The 11,144-nt window shown below is 41.9% G+C and overlaps 1 long non-coding RNA gene across 1 annotated transcript; it reads left to right on the plus strand.

Moving 5' to 3' along the window:
• The first annotated feature begins 7,189 nt into the window (after positions 1-7,189).
• LOC310838754 lies at positions 7,190-10,735 on the plus strand. Its single transcript, XR_014561150.1, has 2 exons — positions 7,190-7,273; positions 7,647-10,735. It is a non-coding gene; the product is annotated as an uncharacterized lncRNA (long non-coding RNA).
• The last annotated feature ends 409 nt before the right edge of the window (positions 10,736-11,144 follow it).

An 11,144-nucleotide genomic window follows, 5' to 3' on the forward strand; every position in this document is an offset into this window, starting at 1 on the left:
GATACTGAAATGCTTTTATAGCATCCAACAACCTCTCAGTTCAGCACCCTCAAATGCCTTTCTGTGTTTCTTTTGCAAATAACACATTACAAATTTAGCTCATCATGAGTCTTAAGAAGGCCCTCCACCTTTGATTTCTACCTGGCTGCAATTCCCTTTGCTCAGCTGATGCCAGCAGCCAGGATTCAATATGAGGCTGAGTATTGCTTTTTCAATATCACTAGTTTGTCCTGCGGCCACAAACTAAGTTTCCTTGGTAAAAAGCCCTGCTAATTTCAGTTGATCTTACTCCCAAGTCACTATGTTAAGGATGAATGCTGAATATTGTGACCAGGTTGTTGAGTGGAATATCTGGATGTGCAGATATTACACCTGAAGTGAGGGAACAGCATTGGCTTGCCAGTCAGCACCAGGCCACGTTCAAGGTTTTGTTGTTTTCTTCTATATTCTTTACTCACTAGTTTTATTGGTTTTAGGTTGTATTTTCAATTTTGTGAAAATTGTTTTCAAATCAACAATGCAATCCTATGCATGTCTAATGAAAGTAAGTCCTGCTGAGCCCAATGAGACTCATTCCAAATTAAAATTGATGATGAATCACTGAAATTATTTGGTGAAACAAAGGTTGGTGGGGCATTTCCTGAAACATTCTCCTCAAATTACAGGGTCAATTTTACGAACTTCTGGTTAAATCGCTATTTCTTACCAGCTGTAAAGGTAAAGGGACCCCTGACCGTTAAGTCCAGTCATGGATTACTCTGGGGTTGCGGCGCTCATCTCGCTTTACTGGCCGAGGGAGCCAGCGTTTGTCCACAGATAGCTTCCAGGTCTTGTCGCCAGCATGACTAAGCCGCTTCTGGCGAACCAGAGCAGCGCACGGAAACGCCGTTTACCTTCCTGCCAGAGCAGACCTATATATCTAATTTTACTTTGATGTGCTTTCAAACTGCAAGGAGGGCAGGAGCAGGGACCGAACAACGGGAGCTCACCCTGTTGCGGGGATTCGAACCGCCGACCTTCTGATCGGCAAGCCCTAAGGCTCTGTGGTTTAGACAACAGTGTAGTTTTCACTTACTTTGTTTTTAAGAATGAATTGAATCAGGGAGGGGGGGGAGTTCCTTAACAGAATTATGGAAACACTGGCTTATCACATTCCAGGTTCTTAGATAACTTCTAAGAAACAAAAGTATTTGATAGCAGTTTTACACAGTAATCTAAATAGAATTGCAACTAGCATGGGGGTGGGATGTAGGAATTCATTCCTCTTTTTGAAATGTACAACTTTGTTTCACGATAATCTAAAGTACATTTGAAAAGCTCCAGAATGTGCAAAGTGGGAATAGCTTTGCTACATATATCATCATATGAATGAGCTGCTGAAGAGTGTGTACCAGGGGAAAGATTTACTGGGAACAGTGCCCAGACCTGTGGCACGAAACAGTACATTTTTAAACACAAAAGGGGTGGGAATAGGGCTTGATGATTACTGTGTTAGTCTGCACTCAGACTGAACTGTACATAATCATAAGCTGGAATGAAATTCATGTTTACACACTTTCAGAACACACTGCCATTTAAAACTCTGAATATAGTGCACTTTCCCCCTTAAGGGAACCGTGCATATATTGTACACTTTTGTTTGCTTATACATATAACTCTTTTCTCACATTCATCATTCTAACTCCAAGTTCTCCCATTGATTTCAGAACCAGTATGACAGGCATTTGAGCATATACGTTTCGAGGCACCATTGCTTGCATTCCACACTTGTGGAGAAAGTGGATAGAGAATCTATTTCCTATCCGTCTCCTAACACAAGAACTTGTGGACATCCAGTGAAGCTGAACAAATATAGAAAGTACTACAGTGGTACCTTGCAAGACGAATGCCTCGCAAGACGAAAAACGCACAAGACGAAAGGGTTTTTCGTTTTTTGAGTTACTTCAGAAGACGATTTTCCCTATGGGCTTGCTTCGCAAGATGAAAACGTCTTGCGAGTTTGCTTCCTTTTTCTTAAAGCCTTTAATACCCAGGGAATCCGCGCTCTGCAAGACGAAAGAATCGCAATACGAAACAACTTGCGCATAACTAAACTTTGAAGTTCATAGCCACCAGAGGCAGTGATGGGCGCCAACTTAGATGGTTTGAAATGAGTCTACTGTCAGTGGCTATGTTCCACCTCTGCTGTCAGAAAGAGCTGGCTTCTGAATGTCAGCTTCTGGAAACTGCGGGAGGGGAGAGGGCTCTTTTGCTGAAGTCCTGCTTCCGGGTTTTCTGCAGGCATCAGGGCTGGCCACTGAGAAGAGGGTGCTGGACACAATGGGCTGTTGGTCTGACCCTACAGGCTCTTCTTATGTCCCTGTGAGGTGGTGTGGACACCATGCGTAATTGTATATACACTTTTATCATGTCACCTCTTAACTCACCTTTTCCCTAAACTAAGAAGACCCAAATGCCATTGCCTTTCCTCCCCTTTGTGGAGCAATACCCCTTTTCAAGTGCCAGGCAAAGAAGACAATACTGGGCCAGTTGGATCAATGCATTGATTCATAATAAGGCAGTGTCATATCGTCATGTGTTTGTATTATGATATTAATTAGGGTTAATTAAGGTTGCTCCTTAGTACCTGCCTGGACATGGGGCTACGCTTTGGAGTGGCCTGAGGCACTAAGAGAGTGTGCAGCTGCATTGCTTCCTTGCCCATTCTCTCTACCATTAAAAAAACCAAAACACTACTTTGATTTGGGTTCCCAGGTAGTACAATGTTTATTCTAGGTTGCTTGAAAAGGAGCTGTGGTGCAAAGTGTTTTGCATTGGATCTTGGAATGTTCAAATACCAGCAACATTGATTAGGAAATCCTGGAGAATGGAATAATTACCTTTAGGTGAGACCCAAAAAGAGAGTTCCAGGTTCCTTTTACTGGCCTACATACTGTGCTTTAAAGGCAGCATGATACATAGGCATTTAGCATAGGAGCAAGATGAGTAAAAAGAAGTTGGCAGCTCTATGGGTCATGACTGACAGGTGGAGGCCCTACCCACCTGTCAAAACGCCCCATTGGAAGGGGGAGTTGGGGGTGGTCCGGGTTCAGCTGTCTTGATCCTGCTCTCCACCCCTGATTCAGCAGATGAAGCTTTTCTCAATAATTTTGTCCTTATGCTGAGAAAGGCTTCCTTTACGTCTCACCTCACAGTTAAAAAGATAAAGGACCCCTGACAGTTAAGTCCAGTCACGAACGACTCTGGGGTTGCTGCGCTCATTTCGCTTTACTGGCCAAGGGTGCTGACATTTGTCCACAGACAGTCTTTCTGGGTCATGTGGCCAGCATGACTAAGCCGCTTCTGGCGAAACCAGAGCAGCGCACGGAAATGCACAAAAGCAGAGTGATAAGTCGGTTGACAACCACTGTCCTGAGATTTTAAAGCAGGGAGAGAAAAGAGTCAGCTTCTTGCATGAAAATGCTCAGATAAAACAAGAGAAGACGTAGCTGTTAGTATTTCACACCTCCAATGCTGCAGATACTGCAGATGAGCTGCACCTTTTCCAGCCTGCTTTTGCTGGGTCTTTTTCTCCATCCTTCTCTCTCACCTTAAGTAGTAGGAACTGGAAAGTCCCATTCAGCACTATTGGGGAAGAGAGGAGTACAGATGAACGAGGCAGGGATCTTCTGTGTCTCACCAATGTGATTAAAAATAGACACACACTCAACCAGTGTGAGAATTGGCACGTCTTTCTCGTTGGTCTTCAGCTTTTTCTTATGACTTCCCCTTTTATGGATTCTTTCATTTTTCCATTTCTTTTCATCAGGGCAATCACGCAAACCTACTTTCCTTCCCTCCTGCAGGTGCTAGAGTTGCCTTCTGCTTCACTCCTTCATTTGGAGCCCGTGGCAGTCAAGATTTTGATAAGACAGGTGAACAAGGAAGAAAAAGCAGCTGGAGGATGAGGCAGAGAGAGACGAAAGAGCTCTGAGTGGAGAGGGACCATTTCCCCATCCTTTGGAGCCCCTGGGAAACTCAGGAAACCTGCTGTACCTGGAACTGGGTGGGGAGAGTGCAGCTGGATGGGGCACCACCTGTGGGCAGCCTGAGGAATTACCATTCATCTTGGGTCTGCCCATTAAGGCAAGAATAGAGTGAGAAACTAGGGTGATGTCTGCTGTTCCCAGGAATTCTTCTCGTTGTGAGACTTTTGTGGATGAGCTGAGAGTTTGTTTGGACCCTGGGTGAGAATTCAGCAGCTGAGAGGGAGCATATGTCATAAGGAAAATGAATTGATATTGATGTACATATATATGAAACTTTGTGTGAATAGAACGTTTTCATATGTAGCTGTATTTCTGTAATATTTAATTTAAGTTGTGTGTTGTTGCTTCGGTTTTTTGCATACTGCTTAGAGATTTTTCAGAATATATTAAACGGTATAGAAATTAAATATTCAAATCATCAAATCATCGGTGCATCAAATCCACTTTGAACTGCCATGTATACACAGTTTGCATTTGTGAGTACCGTAAACTGCTGCCTCTGGATTTAAAAATGCTTCAGCTTGCAATGTGAGAGAGCAGGCAAAGAAAAATTGCCTAGCGCAGCTTGAATCGCTGCTTCTCTACAATTATGTTAATAACTGGAAATCAGATTTAATTGATATTTTAGGGTTTTCACATAGCAAATAGAAAGTTTTAAATTTCCTGACATAAGCAGATAAAACCTTCTCTCCCAAGAATCCCTAAGCATTTGATGAAAGCTTTGTGCCAAGCAGATGCAGTTCTTGCTGAGAAGGCTCTCTATTTTTGTCACAAACTTAAAGAAAGCAACTTTAATTTCAGGTTTGTTTAGCTGCAGCCTTAGAGAGAATGAAGCTTTGTTATTTGCCTTGTTTCACCAAAAGCAGGACATTACCTTGTTGGTTGTTATACAGTAAAATAAACAGGCCAGATTCAGCAGAATTGAGAGCGGTCCTAGTAGATTATCTGCTACCCCTTAGGGTTGTGGCATCTAAGGACTGAGGAGAAATTTTGTGAGGCAGTTCTCCAATAAAAATGTGTTCAAAATTGAATATACTAGGGGGAAGGTGTACATGTATGTTTATACTAGTTAAAATAGCATACAAAAAGTGTTATATATGAGGACATTGCTTGCTATATATCTATATCTAACGGCCCCATGACCTGGAAAGCTGTCTGTGGACAAACACTGGCTCCCTCGGCCTGAAGCGAGATGAGCGCCACACGCCACTCACCTTTGGTTGGACTTAACCGTTCAGGGATCCTTTACCTTATCTATGATCTATCTATCTATATCATCTATCTATCTATCTATCTATCTATCTATCTATCATCTATCTATCTATCTATCATCTATCTATATCTATCTATCTATCTATCTATCTATCTATCTATCTATCTATCTATCTGAAATATACTCAGAGTCGCAAAGTGATTTCATGCTCTTTATTCAGCTCATAGTGGTGAGGAGGAATGAATGAATGTCCCCTCAAAGTATCTGCTTTATATACATTATTTACACAATAGGCTGCACATGATTGGCTAATTCTGGAATTCTACTGTAATCCAATCAGGTTGTGGATTCACTGCTATCTGGAGCATGATTGGGTGGTTCCTGCTAACCAATCATACTGCTGCATTGTTCTAGGACCAATCGGACTGCTGCATTCTGAATCCTATTGTTCTAGGACCAATCAGACTGCTGCCTTTTGGAGCCTATTGTTCTAGGACCAATCAGACTGATGCAGTTTGGATCCTATTCAACTCAGTACATAACACTATCTATCATCTATCATCTATCTATCTATCATCTATCTATCTATCATCTATCTATCTATCTATCTATCATCTATCATCTATCTATCTATCTATCATCTATCTATCTATCTATCTATCTATCTATCTATCTATCTATCATCTATCTATCTATCTATCTATCTATCTATCTATCTATCTCTATCTATCATCTATCTATCATCATCTATCTACCATCTATATATCATCTATCTATCATCTATCTATCTATCTGTCATCTATCTATCTATCTATCTATCTATCTATCTATCTATCTATCTATCAATCATCTATCTATCTATCTATCTATCTAATCTATCTATCTATCTATCTATCTATCATCTATCTATCTATCTATCTATCTATCTATCTATCTATCTATATCTAATCTATCATCTATCTATCATCTATATATCATCTATATATCATCTATCTATATCTATCTATCTATCTATCTATCTATCTATCTATCTATCATCTATCTATCTATCTATCTATCTATCTATCTATCTATATCTATCTATCTATCATCTATCTATCATCTATATATCATCTATCTATCATCTACCTTTCTATCTATCTATCTATCTATCTATCTATCTATCTATCTATCTAATCTATCTATCTATCATCTATCTATCATCTATGGCTAAGTTGCATATAGAAATGTGTATAATTAAAGAAACGCTGATGACTTTTCATTAGTTATAAGCAATGTAGCAATGTGGGAATGTAGGAAACTGAACTTAAGACTGAAAAAAACCAAGAAACTGAAGTTGGCAGATTCACACATCCCTAGCAAAGTCAAAACTTTGGACCTGTACCTTTAAATCCCCTGAGGCTGTAGCCGGTCCACCCTGGCACAGGGTGAGGCAGCTGCCTCGGGCAGCAGAAATGGAAGAGGTGGTACTCCCCCAAGCGCCATATTTGCCTCACTATTGCCACAGAAGCAGCCCAGGTTAGGATTAGGGATGGAGAGGGACCAGCAGCAAAGCTCTGTGCAGTACCTCCCATCTCACAGAGCTGGCAAGAGGCAAGGTATCCTGCAGCCGGCTTTGCAGCTGGCAGGGAAGGGAGGTTTGGAAAGTGCTTCTCCTTACAGCGAATGGCTTTCTGGAGCTTTCAACCCCTCGGGCCCAGTGGGCTGCTGAGACTCGGCAAGGGCTTGGTGAAGGTTTATCCTTCCCCTGTCAGGAAGGAGAAGGACTGGCTGGGAGAATTTCACCTCATGTGCTGAAACGTCTATGGGTGCCTCTTCCCGAGACATTGAAACATAAGGAAGTGATGTCTTCTCTTGGCCATTCCCCCCATCCTCTCGTTTGCTCTTCTTGTGTTGTACAAAGAGCCAAACCTAAGCTAAGCCAAACCTTGGTTTAAGCTCAGCATCATCATACAGCAGTAAAAATGACCGAGGAGGAGCAAAACAGCTGTGAACTCCACTCCAGAAGCCTCCAGATTTGCAGTTGTGTTAGGTGAGCTGCGGGACGCGGGTGGCGCTGTGGGTAAAAGCCTCAGCACCTAGGGCTTGCCGATCGAAAGGTCGGCGGTTTGAATCCCTGCGGCGGGGTGCGCTCCCGCTGCTCGGTCCCAGCGCCTGCCAACCTAGCAGTTCGAAAGCACCTCCGGGTGCAAGTAGATAAATAGGGACCGCTTACCAGCGGGAAGGTAAACGGCGTTTCCGTGTGCAGCTCTGGCTCGCCAGAGCAGCAATGTCACACTGGCCATGTGACCCGGAAGTGTCTTCGGACAGCGCTGGCCCCTGGCCTCTTAAGTGAGATGGGCGCACAACCCCAGAGTCTGGCAAGACTGGCCCGTACGGGCAGGGGTACCTTTACCTTTACCTAGGTGAGCTGCAGTTTGCCTATGGTGACATGTGAATATGTGGCTCCTTCCAGCAGCGTCTGCAGCCAAGCTGGTGCCAAATGTATTGCACGGTTATCCTTTGGACCACGTCAGCAAGACCAAGGGGGCGGGGATGGGGCGTCTTATCATCTGGGCAGCCCAGGACCTCCATACACACTGCCCAGGCTTGCGCACCAGGGAGGTCACTTGGGTGTTGCTAACGCAGTGGCTTGTCTTCACCCCTGGAGGCACACTCCATTGTCTCTCAAGACGGTCGGATGCCAACAAGTAGAGTGCAATAGGACCAGTGGAGGAAAGCATTTCAGTTCAGCTTGCTTTCAGGCGTGTGTGGTTAGTGTTAATTAGGTCATTTGGGGAGCAAATCTGCATGTATGCCACATCCTTCGTGTGCCTCCTCCTCAAGAGATCCAGAGGGTGGCAATACAAGAAGGGGCCTTCTTTGCAGTGGCACCCTGCCTGTGGAATGCTCTCCCCAGAGAGGTTTGCCTGGTGCCTTCATTATACACCTTTAGGCGCCAGGCAAAAATGTTCCTTTTTAACCAGTCCTTTGGTTTATCTGATTTACATCCTACGCCCTTTTAAAATGTGTTTTTTTGTGGGGGGGGGGGGCAGGGCAGCCATTGGGTTGTTGTTTTAATTCTTATTATGTATTTTGTGGTTTTATGTTTTGATTTTATTCTGTGAACTGCCCTGGGACCCCCGGGTATAGGGTGGTATATAAATTCAATAAATAATAAAATTATAATAATGGGGATGGGGAATGGAATGGAGGCAGACTGTGGTTAAGAGGACTCTGGCTCAGAGTTTAAGAAGGCCCAGATGCCTGCTTCAAAAGCAGAAATGTCTCTGTTTGACTGGACTCTGCTGGTTCATGGGATACAGAAGGCTTAGCAATGCTTCAGTCAAGCTGAGATAGTATTCCTGTGCAAAGGAAGTGCAAAGTATGACACTCCCTCCAACCATGAGTGCCTGGTGACCCTGTGATGGACCATGAGATCAGAAAAACTGACAAGACTTTAATCTGGCTGAGATTATGTACCAGGATGAAGTAGGCACATAAGTGGTTCCAAATCACCTTCCCGGGGCTCCTTGTACCCTGCTAAGGCGTGAGAACACGTCACTCCTCAAAAACCATTAAAATTAAAATGGAATAAAATCAAACACCTGTTTCACAGGACTGCACTCCTGACATCATCTGCCAATACAGAATTGAATGGCCATGAGAAAAGGTGGGCTGAAAGGAAAAAGGTAAATCAAGACAACAAAATTGGGAGGTGTAGCGAAACCAAAAAGAAACTGGGCCCGAAGTGAATTTCTTATCTGCCTAATTTTAGTTTTGCTTAGCTCTGAGTTTTTCTAACAGATTTTGGCTTGTGCTGGGATCTTTGGAGACCAGACTGCTTTTTTGCCTTCTTTCTTTTCATGCTAAACTCAAGGTGGCGAGTTTAACAAACTTTGAGATGCAACATCTAGAACCATAAACTTTTTTTTCAGGCGGAAATATCTTCTTCTACCCATCTCTCATTGAGTCTTAACCACAATGGTCTGATTTTCTTTATTTTATGATGTTTAGTGATTGTACTTAATTGAACTCTTCACCTTAACGTTTTCTTCTTCAGGATTTGGGCAGCTGCAGGTGTCTCTGAATTCTTCATTGCTATTTTGGCTCTTTAGAAACTGTGTTACCCATTCTGTCGCATACTGAATTTGGCAGCAAAACACAGCTTTGTGAAGCCTTTACTCTGAAGTAAGCGCCTTTGATTTCAGCTATTTAGGACTGCATCCCTGATGCTCAAAAGTCACAGGTCAAAGGATTTGACTATTGTTTGAGTTGGCCCAAATTTAGAAGCTTGTGATTTCAATTAGCAGGTTGGAATGTCACCACGGGAAGAGTGTTCTTCCCTGTAGGTACTGTCCTATGTCTTAGCTAGCTTATAAAACCATTGTGTAAGATGGCCCCTTGGCTTTCACTTGTTAAAGCCTCATTCACCTTTTTGCTCTGCTGAGCACAACTTTGTGACTCTGTAGCTGAGGAATTAAGATGCAAGCACAATGGGGATTTACCAATAATTGTTTGAAGATTAAATTAAATGACTGTTCTGTATAATATTTCTGAGTGGATTGGGACGCATGGCTCTAATTGCCTGCTTGTCTCTTCTCGTTTGCTACATGCCATTGTCACTGCTGAGTTCTTTTGGAACATGACTTAGGGGTGGCATAGTTCTTACTGAGCATTAAGAACTACCATAGGTTTTTCCCCAAAATTGGCTTTGCCTTGTGTTGCAAACAGACTTTAGCATCTTTGTCGTTTGAGTTCATACCTGTATTTGAAATAAAAATCTGGTTTATAAATGTTCACACATAATTTGTTTACATATTTCCACAGATAATTATCCGGAGCTAAAACTTAAGACTTTGGTGGCTTAAATCTTTTGCAAACAAAATTCACTGACATACTTTAAAGTTGAATTTGCAGATGAGGAAATACAATACTTTTTAGTCTCTAGTATCTTACTGTTTTGGTTCTACACTGATAACACATTCAAACAAATCTTTGCCTGTTAGAATCATTCTAATACAAAGACAATTAGTAGTGAAAAAAGTGTCATGTTTGTGAGAAAGTATTATTTCAAATTAGGCCTTTAAGTGGCTAATTTATTTCCACTTACGGAGCATTAAGAACTTCATTAAATTTGTAATCTTATGATTATCATCCATACAATGGAGTTACGCAATGATTCCAGAATTTCATAGTGCTGCAGGTTATTTCTGCTTGCCAATATATCTTCTTAATTTAGACACATTTAAATAAGGCACATTATTGAATATATTGTTGAAGATATGACATTTTATTTTCCCCTTCTATATATTTTGAATCCTATGGATATGCCATTTTGCTGAAAGACCATGTATTCAAGTTATGTGTGGTGAGGTCTTTCGCATGTATAGATAAGTACTGTTGAAAAGCCTGTGTTGAAAAATAAGTTGGTGGTTTATATAAAGATACCTTTGATGCTGGATGTGTTTCTCTGCTTGCCTAGCAAATAAAATTTCATATACATGATCCTTCATTTATGCCTTTAGTGACGTGTTGGATTGTAGCTGTGTTAAATGTCAAGGATTGCTGCTTTGGAAAGAAAGAAACCCTCTTTGGTCATCAGCCAAATTGTCAGGATGAGCTGCTGCTTTGACATCAGAGACACAATTACTTTGAGGTTTGACAAATTCTTGGGAGACATAAATTGGTAGGATTAGACAAAGCCATCTTTAGAGCTAGTCAGGAAAAAGTACTTTTAAACAATTCACTGCTTATAGTTGGGGCAGAAAGATAGCTTTTTGGAAAGCTAAATGCACGTTAAGTTAACCATTGTACAAACCATTTCCTGATTCACATTCTCACCATATATTCCTGCACATTGCAAACATTATACTTTTCCTGATGTAGACATTAGTTTCTCTCTCTGAAATGATAACATGTAA

The sequence above is a fragment of the Podarcis gaigeae genome (assembly GCF_964106915.1).
Source record: "Podarcis gaigeae genome assembly, chromosome: 1".
Classification (NCBI taxonomy): Eukaryota; Metazoa; Chordata; class Lepidosauria; order Squamata; family Lacertidae; genus Podarcis; species Podarcis gaigeae.